Source organism: Dermacentor andersoni, chromosome 5 (assembly GCF_023375885.2).
Source record: "Dermacentor andersoni chromosome 5, qqDerAnde1_hic_scaffold, whole genome shotgun sequence".
NCBI lineage: Eukaryota > Metazoa > Arthropoda > Arachnida > Ixodida > Ixodidae > Dermacentor > Dermacentor andersoni.
Window position 1 is genome coordinate 200,098,695 of NC_092818.1, and position 15,714 is coordinate 200,114,408.

Genomic DNA, 15,714 nt, shown 5'->3' on the forward strand with positions numbered 1-15,714 from the left:
GCACTTCGAAACATATAAGAAGTTAGAGTTTCGTTTATCGTGAGTTCTTTCCTTTCAGTCTGGCAGCCCATCAGCATAGAAGGAAGGAAGGAAAGAAAACAAGAGGTGAAAATCAGGGAGGTTGACCAGATTAAGTGTCGGGTTGGCTACTCTGCACAGGGGGATGGGGTGAGGACAGAAAAGATAAGAAAACAAGAGAAGGTTAAAAAAGAAAGAACGCATCAGTTCGCACATTATATAGTTTTTAAATGAGTACCGTTCCCTTTAAAAAGCACACTAGCGCTTTTAAAGCAGTTCGTGTCGACGTCAGCTGGGACCAGGGTCCAAGAATTCTGCCTTCCGTAAGGGGACTGTCGTCAATCCTGTCGGGCCTGGTGCTGAACCCTTTGTGCAGTGAAACGACGACAATCACACAGAAGGAGCGCTATCGTCTCTTTGCACCCGCAAACTTCACAATCTAGACTTATGGCCATTCCGATGAGGTACGAATACGCATTGGTAAAGGCTACTCCAAGCCATAGGCTACAGATGAGTTGCCTCCCGTCGTGGTAAGCCATGTAGGAAGCGGATCTTCAGATCAAGATCAAGGGAACAAATGCGCTGATTTTTGAAGTCTGCCGAATTCCATTGGGCCAATATAAGTTCGCGAGCGAGCCCCCGGAGCTTTCGCGCTGTGCCTGTTCTTGACAGCGCAATAGCGACGCGATTGGCACTGCTATGTGAAGATCGAGCGGCTGCTTCTGCTTGCTCGTTTCCAAGGATACCACAATGACTTAGCAACCATTGAAATACGATGTCAAGTGCTTCCTCAACTGCCCGATGCTAACTTTCACGTGTGTCCGGGACTAGTCGTTCGTGGGGCCCACGATGTAATGAAGAGAGCAAACTCTGGAGCGTGACCTTGGAATCGCGGAAGACGCACCATTTCTGGGGCGTTTCTTGATCAATTCATTGCTACAAGCAGAGCTGCAAGTTCGACAGCCGTCGTTGATGTCAAGTGCGGTATCCTGAATTTTATCACTGTAGATTTTCCTGGGACAAATACTGCACCTGCTGAACTGGAGTGCATGACCGTCCCATCGCTGTAAACATGTAAGCAGTCACTGTGGACCTCATGTAATAGCAACAGTGCTGTCTGTTTCAATGCTGCTGACGGCATTTGTGCCTTTTTCTTGATGACTGAAATGGTAAGGCATACTCTAGGTGAGTGCAGGTTCCACAGAGGCAGCGAAGGCGATGCTGCTAGGATGTAATTCGATGGTAGTGATGTTCCGTGAGTAGTTACTAGACGGCTGAAACTGTTATGTGGCCTAGTTGTTGGCAGGCAAGCAAGATGGTGAAAGGCTGTCATTGCGAAATGTTGAATGTGCACTCTTAGAGCGTCGACTGCAATATATGTTGCTACAGCGAGGTCACGCGCTATGGCTAGTTAACATGCTAGTACCGACATCGGACTAGCATGTTAACCGATGAGCCACGATGGCTGTAGCAGCTTTTAAAGGTGGGTGAGGATATTAGATTTGGAAGGATATTATGATATGCTTCATAGAATACACAAGAAACACACATCATGGGTAAGGGTAGATTATGAAGCGCTGTGTTGGCACAGAAATCGATTTGATGTATAGCAAGAATCCTCCTTAGATACACCTCCAAAGCTGCATTCACCCAATAAAAATGTTTATTCTCTATCTCTCCTTAGATACACGGTGTTCATTCTGCGAGAAGGGCTTGTCAATACTTTCAGTTTCACTTTGCGGCTCCGAGTCATGTGTCCAGAGTGCATGGAAAGCGTTCACTTCTTTTATTGACTAGCAATCTGCGGCGTTGACTTCATAGGTGATGACATTCTAGGCGGGTCTCTCCACGGTTTGAACAAGTGCCCTCTGGGATCTTGATGAATGGACCTACAAAACACATAGGCAGTGGCAACATTTAAGATCAAATTAAACACCAACTAGATTAGGCGTTCTTGACTGTTTTGACGTCAAGTCGTCACCCCATTGAGAAGCGTCATCAAAGAGGCCATTGGTTGGTATGTGCGCGCTAAAAGCTATATTGTTGAAACGGTTTCTACTAAACTAATTTTGTTAAAATAAGATGACTGACTGTGAAAAGACTACTCATTAAATTAACAGCGATGCCTAGAGACGCCATGCCAGCTAGACGCATGTAGATGTAATGAATGTCGTGTAGCTAGAAAAGCATTGTGACAACTCTCATTCTTCTTTCACTTACCGTTAATGTTCGATGTCGCAATGTGCAGCGAAAGGTGTTCGGAAAGCATAAGAAACCTGAAGGAAATCCTACAAAAATTCTAGTCTTCCTGTATGCTAATCAAGCATAGGTATCCAGTCCTTCATAGGAGCATGCGGTAGATTAAGGGACGGTTCGTAGCAACTTACCATCTATTGGCCAACCAACTTAAGTGGTACTTCGCGCACCTGGACATTTCAGTGCGCACGAAACAAAGATGTGTTGCTTAATAGAAAAAAAAAAATAAGGCCAATTTCAGGTCACAGCCATCGTATTTAGCTAGATATGCTTTGTTCAAAAGTCTGAAAACTCCCTCGCGCTCCAAGTAACGAGGAGAAGCCGCTCACCTCACGCTACGTGCCACTTGAAAAAAATGTGAGCCTCTTCTTTACTGTATTCCTGGAGATCTTTTGTTTTTATGCGGGGCAGCCTCTCTTCGCCTTTTTGTCAGCCCCATATCTTGGGAAAGCCGTAGCCATGTCCGAGCCCGTAGCCCCCGAGTCCGTAGCCTCCCAGACCGTAGCCTCCAAGACCGTAGCCGAGGCCATATCCCCCGAGGCCGTACCTCCCATATCCGAGGCCGTAGTAAGGAAAGGGGTAACCGTATCCGTAGTGCCCGTAGCTTCGATAGCTGCCTGTTGCAGAAGCCACTAGCAGCAGCAACCAAAGAAACTGCAAAAGAAAAAGAACAACGTGGTTATTTCCGGTGACTGCGGCTTGAGGGCCGAACATTCAGCCATAGTTATAAGGGGACCGCCACTCGAATTGTCGAACATGAGCAGCAAGCTATACGCTTGCAGTTATGGCTATATTTTTAGATTGCATTGCAAAATAAAAAGACAATACCATTATGCTGTGCATGATGTCCTAAATAAAAGTACTTATATTTAACTCATATATACCCCCTCCCCTCATCATGAATATAAGCTTAAACCAACGTAAGGAAAGAAGATAAACAGAAGTGTTTGCTCTTTCGAGATAAATCCGCAGAGCCGTGGTGAACGAGACAGACAAATCTTCTCACTAACAAAACCCACTTATTTCTCCCAAAAAGAGGGAATCGAGGGGCAGCGAGAGTTTCAGGAAGCAAGAGACTTGGACGTGTTATTTCACTGCTGGCTTGATGGTTACATGGTTACAACGGCGCGTTTTGAGGACGGGACACAGAGAATGCACAGAGGATCAGTCGCCGAACTTCAACTGAGCTTTACTACGGAAAAAAATTACACGAACAGCAGTTGCTGCGCAGAAACACTGGAAATAACATTGCCAGAGCGGACATTGTCAGCGCAATAGCAGGTCATCATGTCTCACTTCACTACTGAATGACCTGACCTGCGCAAGATTAAAGACACGTTTCGAAGCCACGCCATAACACGATCTTACGCTCTTAATGCACGCGGACTTGGAAACTTATTGCGCAAATATCTCTTCTTTCCTTGTCAAATTAAGTGACGCGGTGCTAATGCAACTTCCTTGCATAAGCAAGCAAGGAGAGGCTTGTATTAGCACCGCGTCACTTAATTTGACAAAGAAAGAAGAGATATATTTGAGCAATAAGTTTCAAAGTCCACGTGCATTAAGAGCGTAAAATGGTGTTATGCGTGGCTTAGAAACGTGTCTTTATTCTTGCGCAGGTCAGGACATTCAGTAGTGAAGTGAGACATGATGACCTGCTTTCGCGCTGACAATGGGCGATCTGGCAATGCTATTTTCAATGTTTCTGAGCAGCAACTGCTGCACGTGTAATTTGTTTCTGCAGTAAAGCTCAGTTGAGGTTCGGCGACTGTCCTCCGTGCATTTTTTCTGTCTACCGTCCACGAAACGCGCCGTTCTATCCAATGTTCCATCAAGTTTCAGGGAGAAAAGAGGCACTGCACTCATGATTGCGATCAGTGCGATGAGGAGACAACCGCCGCGGCAGTGACCAGTTGCGGACAGAATGCGCGCATAAGTGAACCTTTGCCAATGCGACCGAGTTACGACCTGCTAAATTTATCTCTGTAGATTCGATGACGGTGCTCTTTCTCTCAATCCATTATTTTTTGTTTACTTTCTTCTTTTCGGGGGGGGGGGGGGAGGCTGATGGGAGGGGGTTGAGTAGGCGAGACAAGGGAGAAGGAGTTAAGGAAAGAGGTGGAAAAGGCAGGTAATGTGATCAGGGCTGGATCTGGTTTACAACCTAATGATGGGGAAATAGCACCAAGAGGACAATGAAGTGCATCGTTCACGAAGGAAAGGTACTGGGTCTCCGGTCTCAGACGTCAACAATGCGAAAAGCTGCGAGAGGGCGGCTGCGGTTCTTCAAAGTCACTGGCATATTTGAGTGCCTCTGAATGCATGGCCAGAAGTCACGCGTGCGTTTGAGTGCTCGCACATGCACAGGAGAAGTTAAAATGGAATCACGGTAACTATAGCGCAGTAAGCAGATGTCGGTGTTTATGTTCACAATTGACGTTGTCACCTTGATTCATCGTTGTGCATCCTATATCGAAGCTCTACATACACACCTAAATATAATTCGAATTTACAAATTGCATAGCCCAGTAGCAATTGCACTAAGCACGACACTCTTTCTTTTTATTCCGTTTTATATGTCGGAAAGTGGGAAGAGACGGTGCACGAGTCGCAGACGTAAGCTTGCTTTCAATAATGCGGTCGCGCACTTGTGTCGTGCAAGTCTCGGTCGTTGAAAAGCACCGTTCATCGATGGAGGACGTCCGATGCATTCAAGAGATAACGCGCGGAGCTAGAACGCGTCAAGAAGCAGAGGGAGCGCCACCGCGGAAGCATTGTGGCGGCAACGCGTGCCGAGCGGTCCCTTTGGTCGCCGCCGCCTTGGCCATCGAGATGTCAGGCGATAATTATTCTCCACCGACGATTCCGCCACACATCGCGAAATCGCCTTCAGATCGGTTGCATAAACGACGCTGTATTACGCAAGTGTGTACAGAAGCAGGTTTTGAGGTCCTGCTTCACATATGTGGGAACTGCAACTGAAGTGACACACGTAGAAGCGAAGAGTTCTTTAACGCGGATTTACTGACCGACAAATGAACGATTTCATATCCTTCGGCGCATTCTCTAAGAAAGCGAGTGTTTGGCGCTGGTGACGGCACGATGCAAGAATGTGTGTCGAGGCGAGGGAAAGTGAACCTTCGACGAGTTTTCCTCCTAAGAAACCATGCCTTTTTAATATGTGCAGGCTGCTGCAGAGCACGAGGTCGAGGGTTTGACTCCCGGACATTGCGCCCGCGTTGTACTGCAGGCAGGGTAAAAAAACAACACATAAATAAAAGCGTGTGCTGAGCATTGTGTGCAAGTTAAATGCACACTGAAGAGGAACACTTAAATCTCTTTACTTTGACAGAATATTCCTTCAGAACTCTATTTTCGTTAATATTGTGGTAATATGCTGGTTATTAGAAGAGAGAGTGAAGGTCAAAGTTGGATTTTTTTTTCCTAATTATGCACCGAAACCATAGAGCCGGTACGTCAGGGTGGACGTCACGGATTTCAAAGTATTTTCTGGCATTTGTGCTGTCGTGGCCCAATGAAACTTCTCGAAACTTCCGAACTTGAGTTCTTGGTTGCTTAAAAAAAACAATGTAGTCCATTTTTAGCGATGAAAATTTGACTATATGCCCGAGCAAGTGGCGTCAAAATCTATGACGTCATGGCGAGCTGATGCGGTAACTTGAAGGCGGTGGCGCCATGGCCGGTATTTGGTCTTTGCGTCTTTTGTGGCTTGCTGAGCGTCGTCTCGTGGTAAGAGCAGAATGTTTTTGTATTTTTGAAGTGTCAATGACTACAGTAGCCTAACTTGTTTTCTCGTTAATTCGCCCTTTAAAGTACTTAAGACGGTAAAAATTAATCAAGTCCTCCAATACTGTGTTTGAGCCCATGTAAATTTTTGTACATTAGGCTCCGTCAGCTAAACAAAACTTTGTAGGAGCTACAGCATATGCTTGCGGCGCGTAAAATACGACTGAAAGCAGCGGAGGCTGCATCAATCTACAGTAAGATATCGCATTCTTATTTCATGGCCTTCTCGGAGAGGCCGAGCACTTTCCTCCATAAGCAGCTCCTAGAGTTCCTCTTCCTTCCTTGTACACGTTGCTGCGCTCAGCGTGCTCAGGCCGTTTTGACAAATGAGGTCAGGCTGTACGGAGGCTGCCTAACGCGGGCGCCCCAACTTTACGACTGCAGTACTCGCCCTGAGAGGAGCGCTGATCTGAATGGAGGTTTCAAAAAGTGATGCAGATGCGTAGGATGCAGCGGCCCAGCGGCCCATGTCATTGGGGAAGGTTCTAGCACAGACGACCAATGTGCTAGGAGCGATGCTATAGGAGAGCTGCGCGGGCAGAGGTTGCAGTGCTGGCGTTAATTGTAGGTGCTCAGTAAAGCTTTATAAACGCTTACTGCCTGTTCAGAGGCGTTATACGACACGCTTACAAAGTTCCCCAGTGTCCTGGGAGAAACAAATGCTGTAACGTCTTTATATATGGAGAGGGTGGAAGGCATCGAGAGGTCGGGCACCGAAGGCCTAGTGTGTTAGCTAAATAAAGGTTTAGGAAATATTTAAGAAATACTAATTTTCTTCCTCTTCAGAGGCGTAATCACCTCAGGTGCGTATTTGTTCGGCCGATATGTTTAATGAACTAAACGTGACACCAAGGGATATTACGGACAACGTTGTTCCGAGTATAAGCTGTAAAATCTAATTGCAACTTCTGTAGAAAATTAATTACATGGGCATTCGAGAACATCGAGAGGGTGTTTTCTAAACAGCACATAAAGCTTGTCCGGTGTAATGAAAAAAAGTTGAATTTGACGCAATGTTTACAATTCAAGGGAACAGGGGACATGTTATCGGTGATGTGGGGAACCGCTTTGCGAGTGTCAATTAACTACAGGCTCTGCAGAAATATTACTCATGCAAGTCTTCGAAAGCGTTATGCATCGATTATACTCAATGTTTCCCAGTCTCCTGAATTAAATCCAGCATCGAGTTCGTGTTTGACAAAATTTGGGAACGTGCAAAGAGTGATGTGCTTCCACAGTAAACTTGGTGCTTTAATTAATGCCTTTGCAGATAATTGCTGACTAATCGCTTTCTCCCCATTTTCAAGCGTAATATCATATGATGTGCGTAGAAGTATTCCCCGATTTCTATCCATATAAGGGCAAGTTATTTGTGATGTGCAAACAAAGTTTAAAGTCTATGGAAGGATTACGGACTTTGCAGTAAGTTATTTATGCAAGTACTCGAAAGCGTTAAAACACATTAGACACGTTTCCCAGCGTCCTGGAACAAGTAAAAACGGGAATAAGTGCGCTGAACTTGTGTTAGAGAGCATTCCGAACGGTTTTTCTTTTGTGCCAGAAATACAGTCAACCAGAAGATATGACGGAACACAAAATCTGAGAGAAGTTTGAAAATCTGCGCAGCGTCACAATGCAGCCTAGTATTCGCATTTACAGCCTCTACTAGTATATGTGGACAACATTGTGGTGTTCAGTTTTACTGGCTACTGTTATAGGCTGCTCGGAAATTGAACGTTTTCTGAGATCCAGCGGTCCGTAAACTTTTGTGGTTGACTGTACCTTTTAGCTGTGTCATCATACCTTGTATTGTGGATTGAGGTGCCACTGTCAAACAACTGAAGCGCCACGGCAACCTGAAGTAAGCTGCGCATCAACGCGTCGAATATCTGTCCATTTCAATCAGATGTATTACACAGCTGTTTTGTTTGCTTTTCCTTGGGTGATACGGACGGGTATCTGCATGCCTTAATTATGGCTTGTGGACTTCTGTCTTTTTGCCGACCGTCAGTGCCAGCTACGTAAAATGCATTTCTTTCAACCAGCTTGCAGGGCAAGACCGAAGAGACGCGCGAATTCTGAAAGCACAGACAGTAAGAATGTATAACTTCGTTTTAGTAAAGAAATTATGCGCTTTAAGGGTGTACTTGTTGCAGGGAGGATATTTAGGCACCGTTTATTGTTCATTGCGTAATGTTGCTGGCAACAGAGGCAGAATCGTTATATATGTGGCTCATGTGTAGAGCTATTCGGCAAGATAGCCAGGTGATGAGCGAAGTCCCGGAGGATTCGCGAAAACGCTTTGTTTTATAAAGGGGATGCAAGATCTGCGTGAAACTTTAGTGCGGTCGAGGTATGGTGGTCCACGCTTAAGACTATCAGTGCCATTCCCTCATGCATGGTTACAAGAAAATTGAGACGCTGCCGTGAAACTTCGACACGGGATATTTTACAGCAGCTTCACACTCTCTGCAAAAAAAAAGGAAAGAAAAGAGAGAGAGAGAAATGCTAATGGTGCTGAGCGCTGTGATCTTGGTGACACCGGTGGTTCGGGAAGTGCGTGGAGGGAGGTGTGAGAGCGTATAGACAATCGAAAGGGCGGTGACACAGGTGCAATTCGTGCTCAGGGTTCCAGAAACATGCCATGGGTGCAGTGCGGGTCTCGATCAGTAATGGTCGTCCAGGACAGTTTGCACTTACGCTGGTGCGTCCCATGTTGCTGCTCCAGAACGCTCAGTAAAGATCCCTATCGGTGCAACGATCGAGAGTCTGAAAACCGTCGGCCAGGTTGCGCAGCCTTTTTATTCTGCTTGCAAACGCGGTAACCAAAAACAAGGCGAGGCTAAATAGAGCGACGCTCTCTCGGCGGAAACGAAGGCGAACGACGGGTGCTCGTCGAAATCAGACGCTGCTGTGTGTGTGGGGGGGGGGGGGGGATGAGGGGGGCTAAGAGCGCGTTGTCCCCGTGTGCAGCGCTCATGGACTCTTCGATGTTACTCCCTCCCCTGTACCCCTGATGGCTGTTCTTTCCCCGATGAATGAGTGATCCACAAACACAGTTGTCGTTGCTGCGGCGTCGGTCGGAAGCGCTTAGCGGGCCTTTCCGCTACCGCCGAACCCACCACGCTCCGCTTGTTCCGCATGGGACGGATCGAGCATCCGAGAGAAGCGAGAGGAAGACCCGGAAGACCGCTGTCACCGCCGGTATGACGCTGATGTATGCGTGAGCAGGTCCTCTGCAGCGTTCGACGGCTGTGCGGCAGCAGTGAGTTGGCTGCGGCTGTAGACTCCTCCTGCCAAGCTGTTAGGCAGCGTGCGCTTCGATGGCAGTGCCCACCAGAGGTCATTGTCTTCGCTCGAAGCCGCTACTTCCCAAGAGACGATAGCCAAAAGGATATATATATATATATATATATACACACACACACACACTGAGTTGAGAAACCTGCAAGCTCGTGAGCCGATGGGGCGCCCAAGGGAATTGTCCAAGCAACGAGCGTTCTGTTTCCGTCGCTTTAAGTGATGCGATGCCTCAAATTCATCGCTCATCTGTATACGTTCTCTGGTGATAGGCAGACGATCGTCGCTTCTCTGTGACAGGCTGCGAAGTGGACCTGATTTACTTTTCGAATTAGTTCCCGACCTCCTGTATCCTTGAATATGTATCCAGCGCATAGCTGTGCACTGCTTAACGTTCTCACTGCTTTTTGACTTCCGGCTTGACTGTCGAGGAGAGCTGAAGTATGCTAATTGAAAGCGGCGCTACGGCGCGACTGAAGGTTTAATTGTAAAGTTCATGCGTAGTCATGCATTGCGAAATGAAAATCGTGAATGGATATCAGTTTGTCTGCACTGCTACTGACGGGGCACCGTGGTGGCCGCGTTTCGATGGGGGCAAAATGCAAACACGCCCCTGTCGCGTGCATTGGAGGCACGTTAAAGATGCCCTGAGGGTCAAAATTAATCCGGAGTCCCTCACTATCGCGTGACTCATAATCAAAGCTTGGTTTTCGCTCGTAAAACCCAAGGATTGCATCCAGTTCAATTCAATTCCGAAAGTGATTGATTGCGAATACAGCCTAAGGGTTGTTCATTTACACTAAAAGAAGAAAGGGGAAAATAAACACTGTATGCTGCTTTACGGGAAGCTGCTGATTGCCAAGTTCAATGCACGAACATTTTATTGCCGTGTGCTCTATTCGAAGCATCGCTAATTATATAACTTATATGCCATTTGGAAAGAAAATTACCCGGATGGACCGACGTCACGGTAATGCATATGTAGTTTCTGATATCACTGCGGGATGACGGACTGCAAAGGTCCGCTTTGTTCAGTGTATGCTGTCTTCTCAGTCTTCGCCGCAAGCACACCTCTTCGGATTGACCCCCTCTTTGCGATGTTTGCCGCACCTCTGCGGAATGCAGCTGGCGAACGCCTTGGGCATCCATCACGCTGCCAACGACTCGATGCGCAGGCTGCTTGTCACGGAGTATTTCGTTCCTTAGCAGAACCAAAGCTGCAGAAGCACTGCAGTGTGTCAAATGGTAGCCAACGAAGGTTCCCAACGTACTTGACATGTCTGACAGGCTTGGCTTTGTCGCGAAGAAAGCTTCTCGTCGACAGCTTCTCTGGAGGTCGCGTAGAGCGCTGCCGGGCGCTGCACGCAAAGTCACGCCGCACCGTGCGCGCCTCCGCCGGATCCAAGCTTGCACAACGTGTTACGAAAGTGCACGTAATCGAGAGTATGACGTTCGCAAACTGCCAGTGTGTGTACGCCTACAGTGAAGCATTCGTGCACTGTAAGTGAATAATTAAATTCCGAGATTGTGCGTGCCAAAACCAGGATCTGATTATGAGGTCCACCGCAGTGGGGGACTCCGGATGAATTCAGACCACCTGGAGCTATTTAACTGTGCACCCAAGGCACGGTACATGGGCGATTTCGCGTTCCGCCCCGATCGAAATGAGGCAGCGGTGGCCGAGATTTGATCCCGTGACATCGTGCTTAGCAGCGCAACGCCATAGCCGCTACGCCACCTCGGTGGGCGCAGCGTAGAGAACTGCTGTCGATTAAACATTCCACCCAACTATGTAAGTGCCACTGCAACGCGTTGCCTGAAAAGCAACGTGGAGACGAATAAAGGGCACAAGAAGGGTGCCAAATAGCGGTGTTTTCCTTTATCCACAGCCAGTAAAAGTGCACAGTTTTGAAGCACTCTCCGGCAAGCAAGCTCCAAGAAAGCAGCTTGGCGATGCCAGCACCAGAACTCATTAAAAAACGAGGGACCTTAAAGCACACATTTATCCTGCAATAGTGAACGCAGCACAAGAGATGAGGGGCAAGCGAGGACAAGAGGAAAGAATTGCGCACGCGCTACCGACCCCGCTCGATAGCCAGGTCCCACCGACGTGTATTTTTTTTTCAGGATCCTCTCAATAAACATCACCAGTTCCTTTTCAAGATGCCTGAGAAAGTGTTGGAGGGGCGAGATATCGATCCTCGTACTCCCTTAGCTGCCCACTGTGATCGGCTTTTTGACTTGAACGTTTCCATAAGCAAAACAAAGGGGCTATAACAAAGACGCAGTGGAGGACTTGAGAATAATTTGGTCAGCTGGAGTCCCTTAGAAGCACAAGGAAATATTAAGTAGAGTTAGATTATCGGATCGGATCAGAAACCATTTATTGGGCTCTAGAAAAGAGATATTCGCGGCTTCAGACGGCCTCTTCCATCTTCTTATGGATTCTTTTGTCTGCAATCACAGGGTTGGTGCCCTAGTCCAAGGCTCCACTGAGTATGGCCAACCCGCGAGATCGCTCTGCTAGGCGCTTTTGGCCGTTCAAGCTTACGCTGAAAAGCATACTCTCCCACTGTTACGCACTCGGGTTTTTAATTTTATAGATAGTTGGGGACTCAATATTTTGACAGGCCCATGATATGTGGTACAGATCTGGTTTCTCTCCGCACCATGGGCACTTAGCCTCATATTGTGTAGGGAAAACTTTATTCAGAAGTTTTAGATTCGGGAAAGTATCCGCCTGCAGTTGTCGCCATGCAACAGCATCCTCTCTGCTTAGATCCTTATCCGGGGGTGGGTACTTCAGTCTGACCCCTTTATAATAATTTAGGATATCTGAGTAGCCCATGGGTACTGACTCGGGTTCCTCAAGGCTGGATGTGTCGGACGCCCGGTTGGTATGCCCTCGAGCTATCCTATCCACCTCTTGGTTCCCTGTTATGCCAGTGTGCCCTGGTACCCAGATTATGGTATGCTGAACTTTGTTTCCCGGGTCGCATGAGCAGAGTATGTGGCGTGCTCTGCGCCCAATTCTGCCGTTTGTATAATTACGGCATGCTGCTTGAGAGTCTGTTATTATTGTTAGGGACCTGCCAGATCGATAGCCCTCCAGTGCTGCCAGAGCCACAGATTCATGGCTACGTCAAGGCCTTCCTCTCTAACCGGACAGCAACAATCGGCCTGGGAGCAGTCAGGTCACAGAAGTTTCGCACCCCAAACAAGGGAACTCCTCAAGGGTCGGTCATCTCCCACATCCTCTTCAACGTCGCAATGATCGGGCTAGCAAGACAACTCGAACAACTTGAAGGCATACGGCACGCCATTTACGCTGACGACATCATGGTATGGGTGAACCGGGGATCGCTCAGCGAAAAAGAAGAGTGCCTGCAAAAAGCGGCCACCTGCGTAGAAACCTACGTTAGGGCCAGGGGCCTCACCTGCTCGACGGAGAAGTCCGAGCTTCGAAGGGTGTGGCGAGGCAAACAAAATCGAACGGTCCCTACAAGCGATGAGCTCAGCCTCAACGTATACCTCGCGGGACAACGCATTCCGGAGAAGACCACCATTCGGATCCTGGGGATGTGGCTTCAGTCCAATCAACGGTGCAATCATACTCTGACACTGCTGAAGACTGCCACCATGCAGGTAGCCCGTATGATCAACAGAGTATCTAGCAAGAGACACGGTATGAAGGAGAGCGACACACTTAGGCTAGTCACGAGCCTCGTGGTTAGCAGAGTGGTGTATAGCCTTCCCTACCACAAATGCATCAAGCAAGAAGAAGAACAAGCGGACGCCATACAGCGAAAGGCGTACAAAACTGCGCTTCACCTGCCGCAGGGCACATCGACCGAGAAACTGCTGGCCCTGGGACTGCACAATACCTTCAGTGAACTAAGAGAAGCACTACTATGCTCTCAGACACGTAGGTTGATGCAAACCCCCACGGGAAGGGTGCTCCTGCGAAGATATGGCGGCGGCAACATGATCCAAGAGATCGAACGTACCGAGGCCATTCCGGACAAGTATCGCAGTACACTGCGAGTCGCACCGAAACCCAAGAATATGGACCGGAACCTGCACAAGGCGCGTAGAGAAGCAAGAAAGGAGTACGTGCAGAGAACCTTGGCGAACAAGGACAACACAAGGTATACGGACGCGGCAACGTTCGTCAAAGACGGAAGACACAACAGCAGAGCAGTGGCGTCGGTGGTTAATTCGGACCTCAAGGAGATCACCAGTGCATCACTACAGGACTGCACGGTAGTCGAGGCCGAAGAGTTAGATTAGAAAGAAGTTTAGGCTCCTGTAACAACGAATTCGTCATTCTTAGAGAGAGCCGAACTTTTCTAAGCTAGAAAATTACGAAAATGGAAAATCAGAGCGGCGCCACCTGTTCTTGAACACGGTATTTCTCATTTGACGCCAGCACATGTGACGCCAGCAGACAGAGCGCCACTGAGGGAATGAATTGCCCCATATGAGTCAAGAACCATCGCGCGGAGGTCGTGGCATGGGGAGTGTGTCACGTGCATAAAGGAAGGCACCCTGTGCAGTGCTCCCAGTGGCAAAGAAGAAAGAAGCACTATGCGCTAAGGGTGGTGCTCCTCTTACCCCGTGCGTTACCGGTATGCGGGAGCCAGCGGGTACTTCGAGAGCCACTTCATAGAGAAATTGCCGCTTCCTCAAGAACCCCGCACAGCGTCTGCGACCACCTCCCGGCACTACGACCAGGAGCCCGCATCTGAAACGACAGCGTCCGCGTCGTCGACCAGAGGAGGATCAAAACGCTAGCAGTTACGAAGGAAGAAAAAATAATATCGCAGTTTCGCCATAAGGGCGAAGCAATGAATGCGATAGCAACGTGCTAGAATATTGCACGAGACGCTTTATTCGTAAGTGGAGTGGCAGTATGAATTTAACTAGACGTACGCTGGCTAACTAAAAAATGATCACAAACATTACGATACTCCCTAAGGCGAAATTTGAGCGCAGCTGTATACGTATTTTCATTTCGCGATATATTGGCTGGCACGGACAATCTGTCTCGTGCGTTGCAGCCGGATCTATGTGTGGCGCGATTGCCTCGCTAATGGGTGACGTGTAGGCGTGATTCACAGCAGCCGCCGCAAAGAATCCTCCGCTCACGCTGCGCTATGTTTCCATCAGACGACGCGGGCAACTCGGGCGCCATCTCGTAGCAATCGTCGCCGTAAAGACCGTCTTTCGCGGCAGTTCGCTTTTTTTGTCCCGCTTGCGCCATGCCCTCCTCCTCGGCTTTCCGCCTCTGCTCTCTCCTCCGCTTTTTTCTCGCACTCTCTTTGCTATCGCAGGCTTTGTGTCCCGCTGCACTTGGCGTTCATCCTTCGCTTTCGGTCTGTTGCGAGGAGCAACGCCGACGCTCGCCGCAGTATATGGCGCCTAAGAGCATCGCTCTAAAACGAGTTGTTGTGATACGGGTCCTCTGTTTCAATCCTGCCATCAGACAATCTGACCTATGTTTATTAAATGAAACCAACGTCTTTCTTAGCGACTTTACCACCACTTTTCCGCATCGGGTATGTTTCACACCTCTTTCCTGTGTCAAACCCGCAAGTAGCGCACAGCCACGCCAATAAAGTTATATTGTTTTCAGGTTTGAGCTTTGTTATTGTTCTGCATTCTTAACATTTTAGTTATAGAAGATTTAACATAAAAAGCAGCGTTCTCCATGTTTATTTTCATGAAGTTTGTTTGTAGGCTGCCATTGTCAACACTATGAGGAAGAAATTTGTCAGCAATGTAAGACGCGGTATGAGCAAGTTTAGTGATGTAATGGTGTGGCAATATAACCCACGTATACCGCATGTCATATAGCACGGCTTGGCATACAGAATACATATATCTAAATATATACGGAACCTCACGGAGACGAAGATGGCAAAATTTTTCTTGGAGTGACCAGGGGACGCATTGTGGAGCGGTCACTTTCGGCGATACTGTCGCCTCGGCCATCAGGCACACGCTGACTGGCTGGTTGAGCGAAATCGGATGAGCTGATTGGCTGGTTGCGCACTGCGTTACGCGAAGGCGATAATATCGCCGAAAGTGATAGTCCGAGAGTACGTCCCCATATATTTGATAACGCAATAATAAGAAAACGCTCCACTTACCACCGTGGGATCTTACCGCTGTGTTATACTGCACTATCTTTGGTATCGGCCCACGAGAACAGTTAGACAGTCGCACAGAATTGCGGTTACAGCTCTCAAAGAATGCTAAACGCATTAAAGGGCGGAAAGAAAGAAAAGAAAATGAAAGGAAAGAGAGAAACGGCGAGGTGGTAGGACAGAG

The 15,714-nt window shown here is 48.1% G+C and overlaps 1 long non-coding RNA gene across 1 annotated transcript; it reads right to left on the reverse strand.

The window, feature by feature from the left end:
* Positions 1 to 1,663: 1,663 nt before the first annotated feature.
* Positions 1,664 to 8,868, reverse strand: LOC126532358 (uncharacterized). The gene is made up of 3 exons (XR_007599760.2): positions 8,782 to 8,868; positions 2,604 to 2,928; positions 1,664 to 1,907 (listed from the first exon to the last, which is right to left on the reverse strand). It is a non-coding gene; the product is annotated as an uncharacterized lncRNA (long non-coding RNA).
* Between the last annotated feature and the right edge of the window lie 6,846 nt (positions 8,869 to 15,714).